General features: G+C 40.8%; 1 protein-coding gene and 1 long non-coding RNA gene across 4 annotated transcripts in view; one reads left to right on the forward strand and one right to left on the reverse strand.

The window, feature by feature from the left end:
- Nucleotides 1-26,851, reverse strand: part of stk32c (serine/threonine kinase 32C) — a 101,449-nt gene that overhangs the window by 69,803 nt on the left and 4,795 nt on the right. The window lies entirely within an intron of this gene.
- On the forward strand, nt 23,435-26,199 carry LOC309719968. Its single transcript, XR_014280367.1, has 2 exons — nt 23,435-25,037; nt 25,154-26,199. It is a non-coding gene; the product is annotated as an uncharacterized lncRNA (long non-coding RNA).

Consider the following 26,851-nt stretch of genomic DNA (forward strand, 5'->3'; position numbering starts at 1 on the left):
GTGAATTTGTAACTCTCATAGTGCATTTTACAAAGCATCAGAACTTTTCTGGAATTGAAGTTGTAAATTTTTACTTTTTAAAAGACTGTTCAGACCTTTTCCCCCTGCTCCATACAGGGAATAAATGTTTTTTAAAAAGAAAGAAAAAAAACATTGGTATCAACTTTGGTCAAAATGGGTATTTTAAAAATCTGTATCAGTATCCACTACAATTTCACAACTACTGCATTCCTTGAGTAGATACAGTACATTCATCTGCACATATAAACACGAGATCTCATCTTCTACTATGAGGCCTCAGATTTCACCACGACTTCCCCAAAGAGGATATACCAAAGTGGAGGAGAATTATCACATAATCAATAAACTGGACTGTGATACTGTTCGACTATCATGGATCCAGCTGGGGTAGAACTGTGAAGGAGGCGAAGCACTACACTAATGGGGATGCAACATAATATTGCTGATATCAGTAAAACTTGAATATATGAACACCAATGAAGGAAGATCTCAGGGATTTACAATGGTCAGAGTGATCGCCAACAGCCTGGCGATCAAGCTTTTCAGAACGTTTGCCCATTAATTCATCGAATCGCTGCTATCAAATATTATCAGATTCAAATTTAATTGAATTAGCCTTACTATAGTTTCACGATAAAACTGTGGAGAAGACTATCCAACTCTAGACTCGTCTATGTACCGCCACTTAATGCAAAGATGCTGAGCTGGTAATACTAGATCTCACTAAGAGTCAGTCATTTAGAATCTGTATCAGGAGGCATCATTCCCTTTCTAAACTACTACTTATTAGTTATTTAGGACAACTAGGGTTGGGGTCGGAGTTGGGTAGTTGCCTGTTTTTGTGGGCGTTTTGTTGCCAATTGTTGCTCACAAACTCTTAGGATTGGGAATGTTGTTCATTAAAAGCCTTTTAAACATCCCACATTACATAGTGTTGAGGAATGCTCTCACCAGGATTTAATACCAATTTCTCATTTAGGATACCATTGTGTTTGTAATCAAGCAGGAAACCTCATAGAGGTGATTCACGTTGTGATAAATGACTGCCCAGTTTGCGTGCCGATGTACCAGACATGCTCTCTGTTTAATAATGCAATACACCGATGAAAAGTTTGCAGTTGCCCCTGGGTTCGTGCAAACACATAAATCAAAATGGGAAAATGAGTTGTGAAATATCTGTAATAATGAACAAATATCAAGGTACGGCCGAGTCCCTTTTAGGATGTAAAGCAGCTCGCTGCAGAAAGTGAACCCTGAAATGTTAATGCAGAGCGCATTTAGAGTACGACCCAGCCATCAAATCACACTGAGTGAATGCACGCTGTGTGGACGAGCCCATTGGAGTGGGATCAAAAAACCTCCTAGCATCGATCCCTTCCTGTTACGTCTTTTGAGAATATGCTTCTGCTCCTAATCCAATCCTATGCTGTCTGCTCTGTGCTATGTTATCAGTGCATGTACAAGCCATTTCTCAGCGCTTTGCAGACAGGTTTCCATTTGCATAGACAGTGCACAGAACCAATATGCCAGGTTTATTGCATCTGCAGCACGCACTGTTGGATGATGAGGGCTACGTGCTTTGTGCAACTTGTCATTGTGGTAGAAGAATCAGAGTGTGAGTGCATGTGACTCTTCGCTGTGCATGTGACACTACACAGCGCAACCAAGTAAGACCTGCTTGCTTCACAGCAGCTTCTTCTCCCACATGATTACTGAATATTTTATGGCAGTAGTAAGCCATATTTCACGGTCTGTAGTAGTAGAAGCTGCTGCTGGGACAACCCTACACTCTTTGATATTGAGCATCAAATTGAATGGAATTGAGAGGCCACAGGAGAAGACTGTACTACACAATTTCAGCACATTTTGAATCCAGGATTTCTCGAGCGATCTTGATCTTCCACTGATTTTCTTTGATCTTTATTGATGGATGGGACTCTTTTGAACAGCAGAGGAAAAGCTGCATGTTGTGAAAGGGCGATCGTTAAAGTTTGCTGCGCGATTCATTTCAAGGAGTTCCAGTTATTAGACCGTGCTCAAAAGACGCCTTTGCACAACTTGAAGCGTATTTGGTAGTCTGTGAGAAATATGGGTCACAGATACATTACTTGTTTATACAGATGAGACTACCGCCTCTGAAAGGAGCTCCTTAAAGCTCGGTGTTTTCCTGTTTACTTAGGAGACTTGTATGCAGCAAAAGTTTACTCTAAAACTACTGACACAAAAAGCAAGTGATCGCCTCCTTCAATTTCAAACTGACACGACAGGGAAGTGCATCCGCAGCCTGCTGAAGGCCACATTTGATGAATCTGTTTACTTAAATCACTATCATCACTGAGCAGCCATCATCATCATTTTCTCCTTGTACACTGGAGTGCTAATACAGCCTAATTGGAGGCTCTCTAAACAGAGCACCTTATGAATATTCACAAGCACAAAGGAGCTCATTGTCTTTACAGGCGTGACAATTTTAGCCATGGGTCTCAACTGATAATTGGACAAGGATATGGAGGTACATGCAGAGGGCGTGTCCGTGCAACCATGCACTTAATGCCCGCGTTTGCTTATCATTTGAGTCTCCTCGCATGTGCATTAATTTGTCATGCTTTTCTGATCTTCATCTGCTGAACAGCTTTTATGACAACACAAAAGAGTCACACTGCTAGAAAATGAATGCAGCCATTAAGGCTTTTTTTTTTATAGCTCTGTGCATATGCACGCCTCGCTAATGTGATGAACCTCTATTCAAAAACAACTCCTAGAGCATGTGACTCACACACCATACCTAGTTCCTAAGGTTACTCATCAAATTAAAATGGAATTGACCAGCTGGTACGCTAAAGAAGATCAATGGAGGGAAAGGTCAGGGATGTGCCTGTCAATTGCCAAAGTTTCACTAAGTGTTTCATTATCAGCTGCTAGGAACTACTGTGTCCCTCCCTAAGCAGACATGCCCGCTTACTTCTACAACCATTATTCACCTCCTACATTCTTCTCCCTGACTGGAGAGACTGGTCCGTACATCTGGTGTACCACGTCTACCTCCTGGATGTGTCCAGACTTCTGTTCATTCTGCTTCTCCTTTTTTTTTTTTTGCTTTCTTTGATTGCCTTCACGTGAATGAGGCAATTACTCCAGAACCTGCGCATCTTATTCACATTTTCCTCTGAAGAGGGAAAAATACAATAATCTGGTAAATTGTTTCTGTCTAGCCTGCTTTTTGCAGAACAGTCCAATCAATATCCCGTTTACCAGTAGGGATGCTGTGATTCAAGTTTTTCTCCATTGATTTTGACTGTGGAAAGTTTGAAAGTGACATCAGTGTTTCCCACAGATTTATGGGCTATTTGTAGTATTAGTGGGTATCAGCTGCCGCTCTAGTAAGTTTTGTTGGTGGAGACAGTCTCCAGTGTTGGACTGTTTGTTGGAAGTACTGGTTCTGGCCTGTAGCCTCAGAAGTGTCATTTAAATATGACCGCAAAAGAAAGTCCATCAAAAGAAAGAAGAATAAATTTACTCAAATCTGTGAAGGACAGTCAGAGAGAAAAAAAATTATAGTTTTTAAAAAAGAAAATTTTAATTACAGCAAATTAATAAAATCCTGGACAACTTGAGCAAACCACACAGGGAACAAGCGCTACAAATAGTTACAGGTTACAGAACAGGACAGAAAACTGTATTTAACCTGCAGCCAGCAAATTAGGTCACTGTTCTGTACCGATACAGATCCAGCTCTATTATCAAAGACAATGCAGTGATAATGCAACTGTAGCATTTAGGCTACTTCTCTTATACAAAGGTGCATCTACAAGAGTATACTTTGAATGTGATATGAAGAACTCGCACAGATGTCGAGTAAATCTTTGTAAACCGAGAGCCATGCTGGAGCGAATGAAAAAGGAGACGTGAATTTGGACTCCCTGCAGGAGGCTGTATCATACATCTTAAGGCAGTCAAGACGAAGAGGATGCAAGATGAGAACACTTCAGATGATAATTCTGCACTGCAGCATGGGGACTCTCGCATGCACGGCACTGTCACAAAGAAACATCATCTGGACCGTGTGAAAACTTCTGAGGTTACCATGGCAATCAAGCCTTTTGTGTGTGTGTGTGTGTGTGTGTGTGTGTGTGTGTGTGTGTGTGTGTGTGTGTCTGTCTGTTACGTTACGGTGGTGGCACATCATGTAGTCCCTGCATTGGCATAATTAATTCTGTGTGATTCACAACTCCTGGGCCAGAATCTGCACATTGTGCATTCATCTCGTCTTCTCTCATTAATAAAACACAGGGAAGGCATTGTGTTAGGTTTACTATCTATATCCAATAATTATGATTATCTGGAGCCAGACCACAAATATAGATTGTCTACACTTTAAGTCAATGTTAGTGTTCTCCTGCAGCATGGAGTCAAGTTTCTACTGTGACAGGAAAATGGATTTACTGAAAAGCCCTGCATGACTCCTCAAAGGTCATCATGAAACCAGGTAGGCCTCTGTATAACCGCTTAAAGTGAAGTTACTGCAAAACTACAACCACTGCTTCTACAGCTGGATGCCTTTTAAAGCTTAAACTATTCTATAAACGACATTATTGGGATTTTCTGAAGTTTTTTGAGTTCTGAAAACCATGAAGGACAAGCATTTTTACAGAAATTTGCAGATGGATTAATAATGAAAACACTCAGTTTTAACCTTGACATTTAAAAAACAACAACTAGATAATTCAGGTTCTATTAAGTGACTGACATAAAATGTTACTGTGGTTGGGATTCTTTGCATTGCGACTGAGCAATAAGGAAACCAGCATTTCTTAGCAAAGGTTCTCTTGCATCACAATCCTAAGAGTAAGACTTGCTACCCAACAGCCCCTGGAGCAATGCATTAAGGCAGTTATTTATCACAAGTTCCCATACAATAATCAGTGAGACATGAAAACAACATGTTCAGAATAACCATTCAAATCAATAGTTAGGGGATTTAGTCCCAAATAAAGGTTTAAAATGCTTCATTTAGGATAAAAATCACAGCAGGTTGTAGTTCTGACATGTATTATTAATATCTCTAGCTGATTCTCCCAAAGCACTGAACAAATGCCATGCCAATTATATATGCAATTTACAATTACGCCTCAGACCAGCAGTAGTGAAAATGATCGCTAAAGCCGCATTCACGCAGGCCTAAAGACCGTCAGAGACCCCATGGTAACCACCAGTCACAGAATTCACACTTTTTGATAGCAACCGGTGGTTCACGGTTTAGAAAGTAATTCATTACACTAGTTACTACATCAATTCTGCATTACTCTGTAAAACAAAACCCATTGTCACTTACCGGTTAACAATATAAACCTGGGACTTTGTGATTGCCGAAGAGTATAGTAACATGTTATACCTGCACTTGTTAGTGGAGGGCCACTGACTAGTCTTTACGCATTGGGGTTGCTGCACTACAGTTGCTTTAGTTGCTAGTAGGTTGCTCGAGTCACATACTTATTGGCAAAGCTGGAGAAGGTTTTCTGGCAAATCAGCATCTTCCATGCAAACTGCCACTGCAGAAATCTAGTGACCTAGCAAGTAACCAAAGTAAGCACAATGATTACAACAGATTTTAGGGTATTTCACAGATGAAAGTGTCATGAGCCTCTACTATATGAACCTCAGCAGTGACATTATAACTAGTGTTACATTGTCAGAGGAGCAATATGACTAGGTCACGTTTGCCTGTGTGGCTGCTGATTGGCTCCTTAGGGCCAGGGATCGTTGACACAACAGAAATCGCCAACTTTCTCCTCTTATTTGTAACTGATCTGGATATGTTAACACCAACTTCATTATTTTAAAAAAAACAACAACTTTTTTTCTTAGTATTTTTACATAACACTTCAGGAAATGTTAAACTTGCCTACACTTTTGAGAGAGTTTCCACTATATTGTTAACACTTTACAAAAGCTGATGTGTGAGTCAGTGTGTAGACAGCTGCTCCCTGCTTCTTGTAACCAGTCCCTATTAAGAGCCGTGTCTCAACAGCCAACCCCAACCACCATCTCCGTGCTTTTTCAGTGGGACCTAGTTTCACAAACCACTGGGCCGTGACACATTGTGGTGAAGAAATGGACCGCGCTCTGGGGTTAAAATGCCATACTAACCTTTCGACTGTTAGCAGAGGGATACATTAGAGATCTATTTAAAGCACAGTGGGAAATGGAATGTAGTGGAGGGATAGGAAGAGCAGTCACAAAGAGCCTCTAAGATAAAGGACAAAAAAAATGAGATATGTACTATAAATAGAGCTCTATACTGTCCAGCAGTGTGATATATTTAAGGTAGAGGTACTGATGTAGGAAAAAAGATAACTACACTCTTTACTTTTAACCCCTGAAAGGTGAAAAGTACACAAAGGGCTGAAAAACGCATGTTCACTTCCTATGCCAGCTGTCCTCACATTAACACATAAATGTATGTGCTTCAGTGGGATGGTGTGATTTCAGGAACTATTTAATATGCAGACATATGTTGCCTGCGTGTATTAACTTAAAGAAAGAACCCGTATAAGTATAACTTACAGTGAAACAACAGAAGGCAATGAGATCTTATAAAGGAAAGAAAGAAAAGAAACAGCCAAGCACAGACCAACTAATGCCAAACGGTGCTTGAGGTGACTCGTGACATGCATAGCGGCGTATTTAAGGACACGGACACTGTGGCCCAGTTTTTAGGGTTTTTTTTTTTTTTTTCACCTTAGCAGCTCTGATTTGAGGTTGCGGCACGACACTTCATGCTTTGCCCCAGATACACCTGACTTCTGTAAGTCTTTACAGGTATATAGGACAGAGCTGTGTATTCAGTTCAACAGTCAGGTGATGCCCAAACCAGATTTTCTAACTTCAAATAAACGCCTACACCTGTAAGTAGCACTGTGGCTGTTTATGCAAACCTCTGATTTGTGAAGTGAAGCAGGTTTGTTTGCATAAATCCTCCCCCTGGGGTATGTGGGGCAGCTGGAAGGGAGGAGCCTGTGTCAGATTTAATAGTGTCACAATTCGGTGAGAATGAGAAAAGGGATGTGTGTTTTTGGGTGCCACTATAGCAAATCGGTAAATCTGCATGTGTGGAAACAAGCACTAGTAAATGAGAAACTTATTAATTAGGGATAAGAGATTAAGGGAAAAATGGTTAAATATGTGGATCAGTGAAGGAGAAACCTGATTTTCAGCCATGTGTTGTGTAAAAGTGTTTCTTAGTGAGCTTTTATAAGAGCACGTGGCATGACAGACTTAAGACACGCAAAGTACTGCTTTGTGCAGCTGGATGAAAGGGAAGATTATTATGTTTAGTGTCCAAAATAATTAAACCCAAAGCCCTTGGGCTTGGGCAGAAATCTGATTACTGACAAACTGTATGTAAACCTGGGTTTTAGAGACATAAACAAGATTTGATTTTCTGCCCCAATTTCCCTCAGTAAGTGTATTATGTGTATGCATGCAGTGTGACAAACTCTCTGCCAACACAACTGATCCCAAAACAGCAACACAAAGAAGAAGAGTGACTCTGGGTGGTTTGACAACAAAGAGGCACACCAAACCACCATGCCCATCCTGTCCCTTGTCAGTGATATTAAAAACGGTGTCACTTCCTCTGATCTCAATCAGCTACCTAAAAAACTCAGTCTGTAAGAAACAGGTTGCCTTCACAGACTTTGTAAAACATGCTGACAATGAATTGATGAGGTTTATGCTTCTGTTAACAATAGCCTTTATGTTGTACTAATCTTGTAATATCTCATTGTAGTGGTGGCAGTATTACAGGGAGTGCAGCATTATTAGGCAAATGAGTATTTTGTCCACATCATCTTCTTCATGCATGTTGTCTTACTCCAAGCTGTATAGGCTCGAAAGCCTACTACCAATTAAGCATATTAGGTGATGTGCATCTCTGTAATGAGAAGGGGTGTGGTCTAATGACATCAACACCCTATATCAGGTGTGCATAATTATTAGGCAACGTCCTTTCCTTTGGCAAAATCGGTCAAAAGAAGGACTTGACAGGCTCAGAAAAGTCAAAAACAGTGAGATATCTTGCAGAGGGATGCAGCAGTCTCAAAATTGCAAAGCTTCTGAAGCGTGATCATCGAACAATCAAGCGTTTCATTCAAAATAGTCAACAGGGTCGCAAGAAGCGTGTGGAAAAACCAAGGTGCAAAATAACTGCCCATGAACTGAGAAAAGTCAAGCGTGCAGCTGCCAAGATGCCACTTGCCACCAGTTTGGCCATATTTCAGAGCTGCAACATCACTGGAGTGCCCAAAAGCACAAGGTGTGCAATACTCAGAGACATGGCCAAGGTAAGAAAGGCTGAAAGACGACCACCACTGAACAAGACACACAAGCTGAAACGTCAAGACTGGGCCAAGAAATATCTCAAGACTGGTTTTTCTAAGGTTTTATGGACTGATGAAATGAGAGTGAGTCTTGATGGGCCAGATGGATGGGCCCGTGGCTGGATTGGTAAAGGGCAGAGAGCTCCAGTCCGACTCAGACGCCAGCAAGGTGGAGGTGGAGTACTGGTTTGGGCTGGTATCATCAAAGATGAGCTTGTGGGGCCTTTTCGGGTTGAGGATGGAGTCAAGCTCAACTCCCAGTCCTACTGCCAGTTCCTGGAAGACACCTTCTTCAAGCAGTGGTACAGGAAGAAGTCTGCATCCTTCAAGAAAAACATGATTTTCATGCAGGACAATGCTCCATCACACGCGTCCAAGTACTCCACAGCGTGGCTGGCAAGAAAGGGTATAAAAGAAGAAAAACTAATGACATGGCCACCTTGTTCACCTGATCTGAACCCCATTGAGAACCTGTGGTCCATCATCAAATGTGAGATTTACAAGGAGGGAAAACAGTACACCTCTCTGAACAGTGTCTGGGAGGCTGTGGTTGCTGCTGCGCGCAATGTTGATGGTGAACAGATCAAAACACTGACAGAATCCATGGATGGCAGGCTTTTGAGTGTCCTTGCAAAGAAAGGTGGCTATATTGGTCGCTGATTTGTTTTTGTTTTGTTTTTGAATGTCAGAAATGTATACCGGTATTTGTGAATGTGGAGATGTTATATTGGTTTCACTGGTAAAAATAAGTAATTGAAATGGGTATATATTTGTTTTTTGTTAAGTTGCCTAATAAATATGCACAGTAATAGTCACCTGCACACACAGATATCCCCCTAAAATAGCTAAAACTAAAAACAAACTAAAACCTACTTCCAAAAACATTCAGCTTTGATATTAATGAGTTTTTTGGGTTCATTGAGAACATGGTTGTTGTTCAATAATAAAATTATTCCTCAAAAATACAACTTGCCTAATAATTCTGCACTCCCTGTATTTGGCTTTTAAAGTTGTATTCATCTTTAATACACAGAAAAACCCTATTTTCTTGAGCACCAATGGCTTTCAGGTTTCACCAAAACAAGGATCTTTCCAAACCTTAATCAAAGTGCTTTTGGTGTCGAAACCCAGCCACAGACAGGACTGAATTCTAACGCTGGTGTCTGTCTTCAGCAGTTGTGTCCTCTGTACCACAACCACTTCCTGCTAAGAGTTTAGCAGATGGTTTATGTTTTTAGATATCTAGGGTTTGAAATAAGCAATGGCATGATGGCCCCAGTAAAAAGGGTTATTTTAGGCGAGCTGACAGGCCAGTAACTGGCCCGTTTGGTGTGCTTCCACTAATCACAGCTACAAGCTGACCTATGAAGCAAACTGGCTTAAGCAGCTCTCCCTAATCAATTATTTCACATTAAGTAAAATAATTTTTCACACACACTGAACAAAATAATGGATTCATTCAATTTGAAGACAAAAACAAATGGTCTTTTTTATTTAAGCAGATTTCTTTGAATTTGAATTACCATCCAAAATGAAAAAAGCAAACAAATAAATAAATGTGAACTGAACTAAATGCACCACAGTCTGGAAAAAAGTGAGCTTTTATGGAGATGCAAACGTAATGAAAAGGAACGTGCCAGAAGGCAAAACGAGTCAGCGATTACAAGACAGAACACAGCACAATCATCAGATCTTAAATATCCTGGTTTAACAACTACTGGAGGCCAAAATTGTAACTGAAATTGAAATTTAATTAATTGCATATCAGAAATAAAGGACTCAAGTGAAAGTGTTTCACTGGCATTTGTGAATATTTTTTTTTGATGCATGCAGACAAACTTCAAATGTTTCATTGTCATTTCTAAATTTACTTCACAACTATGAAACTCAAATTCACCATGCACAGTAAACACATCTTTAAACATCACGAAACCAAATTAATTCGTTCCAGAGAGCTGATCCATACAGCTCCTTGATTCCTTTTGTCCTGTCCTCCTGCCCTCCAACCCTTCTCGGCACTTGGCTGCCCCTCCCAGAGCCTGGTTCTGTCTGAGGTTTCTTCCTGTTAAAATCTTAAGTCTCATATAAGACATCAGTGAAAGCGAAGCTCAAACTGTGGAATAAAGATTATACAGTGGATTTCAGTAGATTCCCAGCTGTGTGTATTCTCACTGAACCTGTGTTCAATCTATTATTTTCTGCATTTTCGTACAACTCTGTATTGTTAATGGCCTTAGGCACATTTTCATAGTTTTTACCACTTAGGAAACATCCTTTTCCAAAGTGTACATGTCTGCTAAGTTGTTTTCACTCTCTGGAATATCAGTACTGGGGTGCTTTTCAATAATATTATTATTATTATTATATAATAAGGTACTTTTATTTGTTTCATTACTATGAGCTACAATGTCATTAATGAGGACACATGATGACATTTCCACAACAAAATGTGATTTCTGATGTTCTGATTTTCCTTTTGCATATTTCTCACACTGAAATGTTGGATATCATCAAAGCATTCTGATATTATAGAATGATAACCTGAGGAAACAGAAAATTCCGTTTTTAAATGGTTATTTCAATTATTACAGGAAGAAATGCTATGTTTTTCTGAGATGTGCAAGCCCAGGGTTCCTGCTGGGTCTGTGGATGTCAAAAAAAGCTTACTGCCGTGAGGACTGTGTGCGCCTGAGGCTGGGACATCTGCTGAACTGGACTTAGTGTGACGTATTACTCCTTGTACACTTAGGACAGACAGTGAAAATGTAGTGTGATGCTTAAAGAAGATTCAGAAGCTTAACTGCACTAATGTGGATTTAGATTTTTAGGTATTTGTATGGTGTGTAGCAGAATAACTGATGGAAAGTTATTCTCTGCTATAACAAATATCTGCTGACCTATTGATGAGCAGGGGTTATAAATTCTGAAACCAAGCCAGGAAACGGCAATTTTACCACAGTTCATGCTTTTTTTCTGCACTCTGATACTCATGTGTCCACAAGGCTGATAAAAGGTGATCGTTGAGGTAACGGGTAATGTTGGAGGTCTGATTTTATGTTATTTTCTGCTCTTCATGATGATGATGATGATGATGATATAAAAAAAAAAAAAAACAACAAGATGGTAAGCTTGTTGTTTCCAAGTGCTGTTGTTAGTAGAGCTGATCACCGTTGTAATCATGGCCAAAATAGGAAACTATGGTCAAAGCTAACAGATGAGAGCTTGAAATGGAAACATTAACAGTGAGCACAAAAGTCACAGCAGCAACCTCTGCATGATAGAACTGAATTGTGAAAATTAATATGGTAATCGTTTTGTCAAAAAATGTTAAATGATATCATCTTAGGCCAAGATGAAATGAATGCCACTGGCACTGACATTTCTACCGTGAAACAGGCTGCGTCTGTGCTTTTGAACTTCATATGGAGCTTTTTAAAAAAGCCTTTCAAAAACGGCTTTAATCAAAAATATTTCAAGTCACTGAAAGATGAGCTTTACTGATCTCACAAAAGTATTTAAGATGCTTTGCCAAGTTGGTGCTACTGGTCACGAGTTCAGCTACTGGTGAAGGGCAGGAGCTGTGCTCCTGTCTGTCTGCAGCACTAATGTTTGAAGTTGTGTGTCATCTGGAGGAGGCGACAATGTCGGCATCAGTAGTGTTGCAAATGAGTATTTAAGTAAGGTTATCAGTTTTTTCACAGGTCTACTGAGGACATATGCTGCCTACTGTAATGACAAAGAAATTGAAAGGTACTATAAGTATGAATTCTGCTAAAATCCTTACCAGCCATCATTAAACTACCAAAACAATAAAGCTTTTTGCTACCAACTACCAAGCATCCGAGCTGGAGGGGGTATGTGTTGCTGTGAGAGCAGATCCACTGTACAAACAGGAGTAGCATGCAAAGTCAAAGATAGCTACAGCCATCAAAAAGCTCCAAGTGGAAATCCTTCAAAGAAAACAAGAATGAGATCAGAGATGGGCAGTAACGCGTTACTTGTAACGCGTTACTGTAATCTGATTACTTTTTTCAAGTAACGAGTAAAGTAAGGGATTACTATTGCAAAATCGGTAATTAGATTACCGTTACTTTCCCGTAGGAACGCTGCGTTACTGTGTTACTAAAACCGTGATTTTTTTTGCGAGAATGTCTCATGACAGTGACGTAAGCAAGTGCGACGTTGGTGACAGCAGCTGTGTGCAGATCAACAATGGATAATATATCGAGTGCGGGAGAGAGTATGAGCGTGCAGCGTTTAAAGTGTGGAAGTACTGACCTTACTTTGAGTTTGATTCCATAAAAAGTGACAAAAACATTAGCGTCCATCGTGCGTGGGAAGAAAACTTCTTTTTACAGCGAAAAAAACCCCTAAACTTCCGAGCAAGCACCGAGTAGCTACGACGTGATGGGAAACTCACAGAGACACTCGCGCGGATTCTTCAACTGACCGCAGCACACCTGCACCAGGGTAACCCTCCGCCTACCCTGCTCCTGCTTTACAGGTGAAAATAGAGCAAAAGGACCGCTGAGTCTTTGACTTTATTTATTTTCTGCTGTGTTTTACTTGCATCTGTTTGAAAGAGTGAGTGAAAACACAAAAAATATTTTATTTTATGTGCTGGAATGTGTAGAAAATAGGTTTAAATGTTAAACTAATTTATTCAAGTCAGAGAATGTTGCATATAATTAAATGTTTTGCTTGATGCATAAAGTTAAAAGATTAAAACTGATAAAACAAGTTTTAAAAAGAGACTTTTCCATTTGATTACATTTTGTATGATGGATTATGTAGAAAAAGTAGAATTGGGCTGAAAGATCTATCACTTTATCACCTCTTCAGGTTGTAAATCGTGTTTTTAAAAAGTAACTAAGTAACTAAGTAACTAAGTAATTAATTACTTTTGAAAATAAGTAATCAGTAAAGTAACGGGATTACTTTTTTGGGGGAGTAATCAGTAATTAGTTACTGATTACTTTTTTCAAGTAACTTGACCAACACTGAATGAGATCCTGTCTTAGTTCCAATAGTTACAGCTAAAACAAAAAAATTGGAAAACTGGAAAATATCTACCTCTTCCTAAAAATCAAGGAGCCATTGAGTTTTAAGTGTTAAATCTTCCACGGTGATTCTTGCAAACTGCATTTGTGCCTCAACAGAATGAAAAGCTTTACAAGCACAGCAACAGTAATGGAGGCACTTCATGAACAGTCGGCAACCCCCTGCTGTTGTTGTTGGGAGTTTTTTAAAGTACTTAACAAAAAGGAAAACACGTACACACTTTAAGAGTTTTTTTGCACACATCCAACCACTTTTCCTCCTTAAAACAATGGACATACACCTGACATACACCTGACATACACCTGACATAGAAACAATGCTCAGATTATCGGAAAACTGGTTTTAATTGGTTTCCATGGGCAATAACATTTGAGCTGGCTGCTAAACAGTATGCTGGAACTTAGTCACTGCACAGATGCCTCACAACAGACACAGTCAAATATAGCACACACACACACACACACACACACTGTCTAAGTAATGAATTAAATAATGGGATTACAAACTACAGAGAGTTTACATCAGTCAGTCTGTCAGGCGACTTTGTGATTTGCGATTTGGTGTGCGGTTGCATGAGCGGTGGGAATGAGCTGAATATTGAGCTGAAGTCAAATATTGAACTCCACAGACTCCTGCAAGGGTGCCCAGAGGTAACACTTTCTTGACTTTATTACATGCTCCTTTTATCAATTCTCGTCTTTCATCTCCCTGTGACAAAGAAGAGCGACTTCGGGGTCAACAACACAGCTCTGTGTACTCGCTCTCCTTGTACAGGTTGGGAAAGAGCAAATTCAGTGTTTAAAAAGACAGAGAAGAAAAACAGAACGAAAAGACAAAACTGTCAGCCGCTTTGACAGCCCGTTGCATTCCTCTTGTCCTAATCCGTCCTCCCCGCACAGACACATACACACACCTCGACAAGGAAGAGAGACCTTTATTCCCCCTGTTGCCACCTCAGCATCAAGCTGAGCTCATCTCTTTGATGACTCCTTGGCTCAGGCAACCGGGCTGCTACAACTGTCATCGCCTGCGCATCACCTGAAGCAAACAAGATTACATAAGACCAGAGCAAGGGACAAAACAAGGCTGCTTTTATGAGCCCGTCTCCAGCAAAGAGGTCTCATCTTTAATGAAAAAGCAACCGTCTGGGAAAAGGTGACATGTAACGTTACAGTATGAGCTTAGAAATCCTTCTTGGTGGAGCCTACTTTGGGAAAAGTGCAAGTGTCAATAAATGAGAGCTGAAGTCCAGATATCGTTCATGCCGGCTCATTGTTAACAGCGTCCCGGCCTGGCGAGACGATTAAAGACGCCAAAGCTACTGCTAAAGGTATTAGTAACACCAGCAATTTTCCTACTATGACGAGTCAAAACGCTGTGAAAAAGGTCGACTGAGAGCTGTCAACGCGAACATCAGGTGCAGACAGCCGCACGTAAAAACACTGTTAGATGTGACACGCACAAGCAGTCCGTCGTTGTTAACATAAGTGGAGCCAGCTATGCAACTGCAACTAAAAAACACAGAAAACAAACAATCAAAAAAAAAAAAAAATATATATATATATATCATGGCAGCACAAGAACAAGCTCTGAGTACAAGATCCATAGAGGCTGGGGTCTATCACACCAGGCAAGACCCCAGGTGCAGGCTGTGTAAAGATGCCCCAGAGACAATCCAGCACATAACAGCAGGGTGCAAGATGCTAGCAGGCAAGGCATACATGGAACGCCATAACCAAGTGGCCGGCATAGTGTACAGGAACATCTGTGCCGAGTATAAACTGGAAGTCCCGAGGTCAAAATGGGAGATGCCCCCAAGGGTGGTGGAGAATGACTGAGCTAAGATCCTGTGGGACTTCCAGATACAGACGGACAAAATGGTGGTGGCTAACCAACCGGACATAGTGGTGGTAGACAAACAGAAGAAGACGGCCGTAGTGATCGATGTAGCGGTTCCGAATGACAGCAATATCAGGAAGAAGGAACACGAGAAGCTGGAGAAATACCAAGGGCTCAGAGAAGAGCTCGAGAGGATGTGGAGGGTGAAGGTAACGGTGGTCCCCGTGGTAATCGGAGCACTAGGTGCGGTGACTCCCAAGCTAGGCGAGTGGCTCCAGCAGATCCGGGGAACAACATCGGAGATCTCTGTCCAGAAGAGCGCAGTCCTGGGAACAGCTAAGATACTGCGCAGGACCCTCAAGCTCCCAGGCCTCTGGTAGAGGACCCGAGCTTGAAGGATAAACCGCCCGCAGGGGCGTGCTGGGTGTTATATATATATATATATATATATATATATATATATATATTAGGGGTGCAACGATATTCGTATCGATATTGAACCGTTCGATACAGTGCTTTCGGTTCGGTACGCATATGTATCGAACAATACAACATTTGTAATTTATTTTATCAACTTTCCTTCTGAAGATGCTGTCTGTGTTGAGCGCTCAGTGAATCTGTGTTCGACTACTCCGCCTAGGCTGCACTGTCGAGCGCAGATCCACTGAGCGCTCAACACAGACAGCATAGTCAGAAGGAAGAGCGCAGGGCAAGCTAGCAAGACAGAAGTTAAGCTCTCTTTGCAACAAGGACCTCTCTCACCCTCATTCAGATCTGGCGTTTGGAATTATTTTGGTTTTCATGTGACGTATGACCCTGAAGGTAAGCGAGTCATGGACTAAAGTAAAACAGTATGTTGGATGTGCCACGCAATGCTCAATTACATGGGTGGGAACTAGTGTGTTAGCGCAGTTAGCTCGTTAACGTGTTGGCCGTCTAGCCCCATGCACGGGGCGATCGGCGGTAGCTCGTTAACGGAGATTTGCCGTGTTGTGGCGTTCAGGTCATTTCAACGAGATTAACCTGAAAGCACTAGTGGGAACACAACGAATATGACTGCACATTTACGCTGACATCATCCTAGTGCAAAGACCAAAACAACAAGCATGCTACTAACTTTAGCCGAGTCATTTAGACAGCTGTTAGCACATGATTCTCCTTATGCTGCTGAGAATATAGCCCAGAAGAAGCGGATAGTATAGCTTTTATTTTGGAAAGAGACATTTCTCTGTAATAAACTCTCTTTTCCAAAGATGAGTGATTCCTCAATCAGATACAGGGCTTGCAATATCGCTAGCCCGACGTCCTGGGGCTAGCGATTTTTTCAGTCGGGTTACCAAAATCTATCTCTTCCCTGCCCATCGGGCTATTGTAGGAAAAATATATATCAATGCTTTTGCATTCTTTCAGAAATGTAGCTGGGTAATTATGTCATTGGCATCGGTGAGCCTCTGTCAGTATGTGACATATTGAAATCGCGTTTGAATTTGCGCTTGTTTTTTTGCTTTCACTTTGCAATCGCGCGAACTGTGTATAGAGAGCGACAGCACTGATCTGTGAGTGATGATAATTTGTGCACCAATTCCTCTGACATCGTCTTATCAATCGTTAGCTTACTATGCAAACATGACAAGTGAAATCTCCCGCAGCAAGCTTAAACATGTGAGAGGTTGATGCGCAGAGAATCGCTGAGCGTTATGTGAGTGTGTGTGTAAAAGCAGCAGAATATATATTTTAGTTCTGCTGAGCCAAATAAGACAGGTCAGGGTGAAGAAGTGACAGCCAAAGAAAAGCTTACCACAAAACGGAGAAGTTATGACAAATCAGACTATAAGGCAAAAAGAAAGTGCAGCTTTATGGTTTCATGGACAAAATAATTTCTGTGGCTGCAATATGACGAGCTAAATAACCAGGGCTGCACATAAGTGGTCCGCAGGTGCGCATTCACTGTCAAAATAAAAAACGCGCACAAGGGTTAGGGTTAAATTTAAAAACTGTACTTTTGAGTTAAAATATATATTTATAATTTTAATAAATGACAAATTAAAAAGGCATGAACATTTTTTTTTGTATCGAAAAAATATCGAACCGTGACCGTATATATATATATATAACCACATCTTAATGTGACAGATTCTATTCATATAGTGTAATAATATAATCACGTAATGGCAATAAATGTGGTCTAAATTGGTCATTTTTTTCTACACTTAATGGACAAAATACTGGGCCGTGTGTACATTACACCCACAGAAGCTTTTATGACATCCCATCCTAAATCCACAGTTATCAATATGGAGCTGGTTCCCCATTGCAATAGCAGCTCTCACTCTTCTTGGAAAGTCTTTATACAAGATTCCCGAGTGCGTTTGTGGGAATTTTTGTCCATTCATCCAGATAGCATTTACGAGGTCAGACGATGATGTAGACTTGGCTTGCGATCTCTAGTTTTAGTTACTTTACCAAACTCATCAAACTGTGTCTTTACTCTGGAACAGAGTCATCCTGCATCGGCCGTGAATGCCATGAAGGCCCTGGAACACAGTTATTATGCTGATGTTAATGCCGGGTTTAGTAATAGGCAATTATTAATTCAGAGAGAGAGCTGGCGACTTACCATCAGTGCTCTGTACCTTTACATGGTCTGACACTTTGTAGCTGAGCTGCTGTGGTTCCTGAATACACTCGACTAATTTTTAGAGATCAGCTTCAAGAAATTAATCAAGCGTAACATTCGACCACTAAACCTAAATTTTTGTTCGGGAATTCGTGGATAACAGCAGTTTTATATTTTTACATTTATTTTACGGAGCTTGCACTCTCTGCTGGATTAACCATTACAGATACATAAAAAATTATTTTGGGAATTACCAGTAGTGTTAATTTTAGGCAGCTGTGGCATAAACCCTTACACAAGGTGGTGGTGTGATGAATTTGTTAAACACTGCAAGTACAGCTAGTTTGTGACAAATACATAGCAGAGCTGTGAGGCTCTTGCAACAGAGTCTTGCAGACTGCTGATGGTAATGCTCGCTCTGCTCTGCAGCCTCAGTGAGTTCTGATTAGATTAACCATCCAACTGCAATCCAAGATGCTGGAGTTTGAGTCCATCTAAGCCTGGGACAAGACATTCACTGGAGGGGCAGCTAAATGAGATGCAGGACAGCCACAGCAAGGAAAAACAGTGAAAAGCTAGTCAGCCGCGACTGGACTTTCAAAATAAGAGCAAGGCGATTGTTGATAAGTAAACTTATGTTAGATGGCATCAGTCTCTCAGGATTTTTTTTTGTTTTTGTTTTTAAATAAATGCTACAATGAGTTATGTTGGCACCTGTGTGATCCCTTCATTCCACGTTTCCTTGTGAATACATAGTAGTAGTTTGGAAATAAACTGATGTATGCATTTAATGATGGCCAGCCAAGAGATTAATTCAGTCTGAATACTACATGCTGAACAATGTCCGTGCTCAGCAGTCAGAAGACACTGCAATATGACCAGGACAGTCTTCCCACATCTTGCGTAACTTACTGCTGAGGCCAATTACAGTGGACTGCCACTGTGGCAAGAGGCCAGTAGCTGCAGGCAGCCATGAAGTTGAGTGGAATAAAAAGACAGTGAGAGAAATTGAGAGTCTGCAACAGAGATGAAACAAAGTGAGCGCCTCAGTATTCAGCGCAAATAATCAGCCATCCCTCCCTGCATCTATCTTTATCCTAAACCAAATCTGCTTTCAGTGCCTCGTGCATTTATCCTTGATGGAAAAAGAAGCTACAGACGTGCGAGCGTGCACGTGCACACACACACACACACAGACACACACGCGCATCAAAAAAAGTTCAGTGTCCACAGAAGTGGAAATTTGCCTGTGGCTTTACATGAATGATCAAACGGATACAACAATATAACACCACCACAAACAGACAACACAATTAACAGCATGTTCTGCAGTCATAATCACGAACGCAGTTTAAAGACTTTGTAGATGCTCCGGAGCGAAAATAACAAGTTCACCAACTCCGTGCTGACGCTGAACTGAAACAGGCATTTGCCAGTTCTGCACTTTTTCCCCGAGTACTGTAGCGCATTCACAACAAGTGTCCTCTTTCAAAGCTACTCAGACTAGTTGAATGCTCCCAGTTCACACGAGGACTTGGAGAGAGTGAATTGAGTCGTTGTCTAGAGCCTGGCCAGCTGTCAGCTCCTACTGACTCAACAACTTTTACAGCAATTACCCATTCTAGATGCTGTTGGTTCATTCAGCTATTATTGTTTCAATCTGATTTGCTTCATTAATTGACTTAAAATCTTTAATATTCCCATGGTGTAGTGGGTAACGCATTCACCTAATACAAAAATATCTCTAGTAAAAACCTGCCAAATCAAATATGTGGAGTTATCTGCTGTGGTGACAATTGTGAATAAGGATTCAGCCAAAAGTAGCTTATTCTACTTAAAGTCTTTGTTTTTCTGATAAACAATGGCTTCAAACTGTCATATTTGGATTCTGAATAACTGACACATTTTTTTTAAATCCAGTAAACAATACAAAAAATATATAACACCAGCATGTTTGTGTGAATGTCTACGTCTTGGCTAAATCTAAAGCTGCGATTTTAATGCTTGAGGTGTTGCAGTTTTTTCCACATGCAGACTTTACTTAGCCAAGCCGCCCAGTTATATTAATTCAATTCAGTTCAATTTTATTTATATAGTGTCAAAACACAACAATAGTCATCTCAAGGTGCTTTATATTATAAATAAATACCCTAAAATAATAGAGAGAAAACCCCGACAATCAGACCACCCCCTGTGTGCAAAAACTCTGAGAGAGTGGGAAAGAAAAAATCCCCTTTAACAGGAAGAAACCTTGAGCAGAAACAACCTGCAGCCATCTGCTGTGGATTTGGGTATTATTGGGTACCTAAATATATTTAACAACTCCTTTGAGTACTTTTACTTTATGTTTTCATCTCTCCAAAACAACTTTCAGCAATCTGTTTACATCTTATTACATCCCATTTTGAAAGTTCAGTAGCTGTTAAACCAGTTAGTCCCAAACATTCAACAGGATCTGAGAGACTCCACTGTCTTGGGCTATTTGGTGTTCAAGGTACCTTGGTGTTCATCTGAACAATAGACTGGACTGGACTCATAACTCAGGAAAGGGCAGAGCAGGCTGTACCTGCTGCGGAGACTCAGGTCGTTTGGAGTGGAGGGCCCACTCCTGAAGAAATTCTATGACTCTGTTGTGGCTTCTGCTATCTTTTATGGTGTGGTCTGCTGGGGCGGCAGCATCTCTGCTGGGGACAGGAAGAGACTGAACAGGGTGATCCGAAGGGCCAGCTCTGTTCTAGGATGCCCTCTGGACCCAGTGGAGGTGGTGAGTGACAGGAGAACGGCGGCTAGGCTGTCATCCCTGTTGGACAACGTCTCCCACCCCATGCAGCAGACTGTGACAGCACTGAGCAGCTCCTTCAGTGGGAGACTGCGGCACCCACGGTGTGGGACGGAGAGATTTCGCAGGTCTTTCCTCCCCACTGCTGTCAGACTCCACAACAAAGACTTTAACTGATCAAGCACACACATCCATACATATGCAATAACACTAAGTGCAATAATCCTTTCTGTCATCGTTGTATTTTTACTCAGTTGTATATAGTATTTGTATTTGTATTCTATTTTTATCTTATTGTATATTTATTTTATTTTATTCTACTGTATATAGTATTTTATTTTATTCTATTCTGTACAGTTGTGTACTGTATTTATTCTTATTGTATTCTAATTTTTGCCTCATAACTTTTGCACTGTCCACTTCCTGCTGTGACAAAACAAATTTCCCACGTGTGGGACTAATAAAGGTTATCTTATCTTATCTGATCTTATCTTATTTATAGCGATGATGTTCAGCTGGCTGGAGAGACACTCTAAGCAGACCCTGCAGCAGGAGGTGAGGAGTACCGCCTCGCCCAGCTTACCAAAGATGAAGAGCACGAGGACTACCAGCTACATTTCAGCTACAGTGGAGCCGGCATTCAACCAGAGCATGAGAGACTCACTGAAGAGAGAGCTCATGAAACTGCTCAGTTATTTATGGTTGATTTAAAAAAGCATGTGCACCTCCTTTCATGGCACACTTTCACACACATCTCCACAGAATATAAATCTGTGAGAAATCCCGTGTCTGAGGCAGGCTCAGCAATTCCCCAAGCTTTATGCCAAGCAGAGATAACTGGGCTGAGGGCGGTATCAATCTTCTCATCTAACTCTTGGCAAGAAACCAAATTATCGGCATTTTCCAAAATGTCAAACTTTTACTTTACAACTTCACGAGCCTAGCAGGTTGGCAAGGACAAGTTTCGAATTTAACAAGTTCTGCATGCTCATGAATAAGAAAGACTGCTCTCAAATGGTGATAAAATGCATGATTAAATGTCTGACGGAGCAGACTCCATCACCATTTCTCCAAACATCGACTTCTCTTATTTTTTCCTCACACTCTCTGCTGTTGTTAAAGAGCATTCGAGCGAGTCGCAAACTAGCAGGATGTGCACCTCAATCAATTCCACAGGCTCCCTTTGCTAATCAAACTACCTGCCAGAAAAGCCCTTCTGGCAGCTACGCTTCGACATCAACCTGACCGCCTGATTATGTTTGCAGCCTTCTGAGCCAAAAGCTGCTCTAATATTACTGCCTAATGTATGCCATATGCTGTTTTCCAAGAAGCCAAAGGGATACTGTTTCTAAGAGACCTGACAGGCAGCAAGAGACATCTATATGGAATCAGAACGATGCCACCTTGAAACGAAACCGAAAAATGGATTGAAACCGAAAAAAAAATATTGTAACTGAAATAAATGTACTGAAAAATCTTGTATTGAAACCGAAAAAAAAATTGATAGTGAAAAACAATTAATTGAAACTGTAATTTTTTTGTTTTCGCTTACAATTTTTTTTTCGGTTTCAATCCATTTTTTTTCGGTTTCAAACCATTTTTCAGTTTCAAACCATTTTTTTTCGGTTTCAAACCATTTTTCGGTTTCAATCCATTTTTTTTCGGTTTCAAACCATTTTTCGGTTTCAAACCATTTTTCAGTTTCAATCTGCTGGCACTGTTTTGGCGTCCGGGGGCGCGCTGGGGGGACGGGGTTTCCGGCCCGCATGTATTTGCATATATTATAGAGGCCACTAGTGCTGACCAAGCTGCCATCTTTCTCTCTTCCCGTCTTTCAATGGCTGCTTCAATTTCAGCTTGAACTTCCAAACCGAAAGTAAGTAATCATTTTTTGTCATCTTTTCTTGCTGTCCCACTGGGCTGGACATTAGTTTAGTTTTTTTAGCTACATCTGGTGAAGTTGTGGTAAAATGCTGGTATTAGCCTATTCGTCGTAGCAAGCTAGCCTGAAGCTAATATTTGCTAAATTTAGGGACACCCGTGTCTCTTCAGGAGTTGGAGGCCGGTGTTCTAGGAGCGGATCTCAGGATCTCAACAGGCAGTGTTGGGCAGTAATCAATCAATCAATCTTTATTTATAAAGCACTTTTCATACAAAAAAAAAAATGTAGCACAAAGTGCTTTACATAGTTAAAAGCAGCCCACCCCACCCTCCAACTCACTCCCCACACTCTCATTAACATAAATGATGTGAATACACACATATCCCCCCCCCCACACACACACACACACACATACACACACACATACACACACGCGCACACTTAAAGAGTAAAAATTGGGCTGGGCTCGCATGAGCCAAGTGAGGAAACACTATAACAGGGAGCCGTCTGCACCGGGAGCCGGTCACAGACCAAAGCCTCCAGGCTGGGCACACAGCAGGAGGGAGGCAAAGGAGCCCCCCAGCCAGGCTGAGAGGACCCCCAGAGACCCAGCAGCCACAGTCGATCACAGCCCCGGTGCAGAGAGCGCCCTCTGAGGAAACACTGGAGATATGACACAATAGGCTATATACAGGATAAAATGATAAAATAAATAAGAACAGGATACAATATAAATATAAATATAAATAGAGTAAGAAGGTTAAAAAATGAATAAGAATAAAATCAATAAATATTAGGTAAATCCTAAATTAATAATAGAATAACAGGATAGAATAAATAAGCATAAAATAAATAAACACTAAGTAAAAGCTAAATTAAAAAGGTGGGTCTTGAGCCTGTTCTTAAAAACATGTACGTTCTCTGCGGCCCTGAGCTCCTCCGGCAGGCTGTTCCACAGACGAGGACCATACCACTGAAAAGCTGCCTCTCCGTGAGTATGTGTCCTGACTTTAGGAACGATTAAAAGGCCAGTACCAGAGGACCTCAGGGTCCGCGAGGGTTCGTATGGTAAAAGCAGATCTGAGAGATAAGAAGGCCCAAGACCATTAAGACATTTAAAAACCAATAAAAGAACTTTAAAATCGATCCTGAAACACACGGGGAGCCAGTGCAGCGATTCTAAAACCGGTGTAATGTGGGCCCGCCCTCTGGTCTTCGTCAGCACACGAGCTGCCGAGTTTTGCAAAAGTTGTAAAGTTGAAATATTCTTTTTAGGAAGACCAGAGAGCAGGGCATTACAGTAATCAATGCGACTGGTAATAAAAGCATGCATCAGCATCTCCGTGTTGGCCCGAGAGAGAATAGGGCGGACTCTGGCTATATTTTTTAGATGATAAAATCCAATTTTGGTTACATGTAACCAATACATGTAACATAATACATGCACCGGCGTTACGTATTTAAAATACAAAATATGAGTAAATGTATCCGTTACAATTACTGTTCAATAGGTGATATTGAGAATACAGTTAGTTTGTTGAAATAAATGGATTACATGGCGGTATTTACCTGTTTCATATGTTAGGCTATGGTCTCTCTATTTTTGGTAATTCCACGCCGGTGGAAACCCAAACAAAACACGCAATAAGAGCCTCTAAAAATTATTATACAAAAATGATTTAATATGAAGGCAATAGCAGAGTGTTACAGGCATCGCCCTAAACAATGTAGCCTCATGGGCAGTGTAGTCCGTGCTGCAGGGAGAATGGACTGCCATACCCGTTATGTGTCTGTGAGCGAGGAGGGAGAAAAAGGAGAAGTACAGCTGTCACGGAGCAGAAACGGGAGCTGGAAGCATGTAAATATAATAATAACCACTAAAGCCAAAAAGAGTGCCTGACGAGCCCAGCTGTAAGTAAGCTATTAAGACTCGACTGTACACTGTGTTCGTGTTTTCCTCCGAAACAATAAGCAGCCTTTCAACGCCTCTCTCTGTCTCTCGCTAGCAAACTTGACCCAGACAACAAAGTAAAGCTAGTTTTCCGCTATGAGCCCGACACGAACCGGACGTATTAGCCAGAGGTCCCTTTACTACGGTTCGGAGCCGCTGACCTGTTTTATATACGCGCTGAATAGTTTTCTACACGAGATCGCTGCAGCCTTACCTAATGTCCACCTACTGTTACTCATTTATATTAAGATTTTAACATCTAGTTGGTGTTGGTATGGCGAGTAGCCTTCAGTAATAGTAATAAATCACACAGCAATAGTACATTCATGTAGTTGTAAAGTATTCAGAATACATTACTTCTATAATCTTTGGTGGAATACATTTTAAAATTAACCTTCCCAACACTGTCAACAGGTTAGCACCTCATACCACAGTGCATCAAAGCAGTCTCATGAGCGCTGGGAAGGAGGAGCCCAGAGCCCAAAACAGACAGTGCAGGAGATGACAAGGTTAGTAATTGTATGGTGAAAATTATACTTTATCTTGATTGGCAAAAGAAAAGTAAATACAAAATCTGCTTCTCACATATAGGGCATTTCCAAAACTTCAATTTCTTTCATTACAGCTGTCCTGTGCCAGAAGTTCTGTTGACCCACAGTGAGAGGCATCATTTCAGAAACACCAGGAAGACTGAAACTCATCGCCGGGATCAAGCAGGGCTCGTGATCTTCACCAGCAGCTCCCTCACAAGAAGGATAAACCCAGCATTTCATGAACACTGATGGAGACCTTTGCTTTGTGTAATGTTAGAAGTGCTCAGATAATCCTCAGAGGGTCTGGACTTTTACATAATATAATAGAATAGAATTCAACTTTGTTGTCATTGCACATGCACAGGTACAGGGCAACGAAATGCAGTTTGCATCCATCCAGAAGTGCTTTAGCCATGATATAGATATATTACAATATATATTAGCAATAGTATAGATATGTAAGTATACTACAGAAATGGGTCTATTATGGTATGTTACAATGTACACGGTATGAAGTATGTTGTGAATATTCTATAACTATAAGTATGTACAGGCTGTAGTGAGTACAAACTATGTACAGGATATAAATATGAAAAACTACAGAAATCTGAGATATACAGTTATACAGAAATGTGAACTATGCAAATTATAAACAGTTGTAGGATTAAAAATCATATGTACAGAATGATTATTTACACAGAACTATACAGTAGTGCAGTTAAGTAATAGCTATAAGCTATAGTAATATCTTTAAGTCCTGTAGAAAGTTAAATATATGTTGTGCTCACTGGTTACTCTGGTATGAATGACTCTGAATTACTTTATGATAAATAACACTATTGTCAAAAAACAGTGAAAGAATTCCAGATCACAAGTTTTTAGTTCAAATACAAGTAACAACCTTTGACTTTTAATCAGGTTTTATTTAATTGTGTCAGAGAAAACATCATGTGCTCTTCATGTAGCTGAGTACATTCAGTGTTTAAAACAGAAGTTGTGCAGGTCTGAGATCAGCAGTTTTCTGAAACACCAAACTGAGGTCCTGTTAATGCTGATGTATAGTGACACAGTTACAGGGGTGATTAATCCTTTTGACTTTTTGTCTTTAAATTTATCAATAAAACAGCTGCAGCTTTCACTGACAGCACATGTGGTACTTTAACCTTTGTACTGTTTTCTTCAGTTAATTTTGGAGTTACTACAAAGATTGAAGACATAGGATGATCTGTCTGCTGTCACTGGGTGGTGCTGAGGTCTGAATCTGAGGACAGCTCCTGTAATCACAAACAGAACAGAATCATCACAAACTGAAATATAAAGTTTATCTCTCAAATCTGAAATACAGCTGATCCTTCTCCGGCCTCACACACTCGGGATCTGAAGTTGTTCAGTCCTACAGTTCTGCCGACAGCTGTTTATTTTTTTATTTGTTTTAAAGGCCTTATATACTAACACATTTTCTAATATCATGTTTACCTTTGAGTTGTTGATGCTTTATAAATGGACATCTGCAAAGATGAGATGATGGAGCAGGTAGCTAGCTAAGGACCTAAATTACGGATTAGCTTACAAACACATTTAACTTACCAAAATTAATGCGGTGGGGCCTCAGGTCCTCCTGTCCGGTAGTCCAATTTACTGAAGAACACCTCAGGCTGTCACTTTGAAATAGTCGGTAATGTAAACACTGGACCTCTCGGAATCTGCCATTCCCGAACAGACACGTGCGAGTTTGTCCGTGACCGCAGCCGCGTCGTCAGTGTTTTCTCCAGTCATTGGTCAGCATTATA

The sequence above is a fragment of the Aulonocara stuartgranti genome (assembly GCF_965226115.1).
Source record: "Aulonocara stuartgranti genome assembly, chromosome: 13".
In the NCBI taxonomy this organism is placed as follows: domain Eukaryota; kingdom Metazoa; phylum Chordata; class Actinopteri; order Cichliformes; family Cichlidae; genus Aulonocara; species Aulonocara stuartgranti.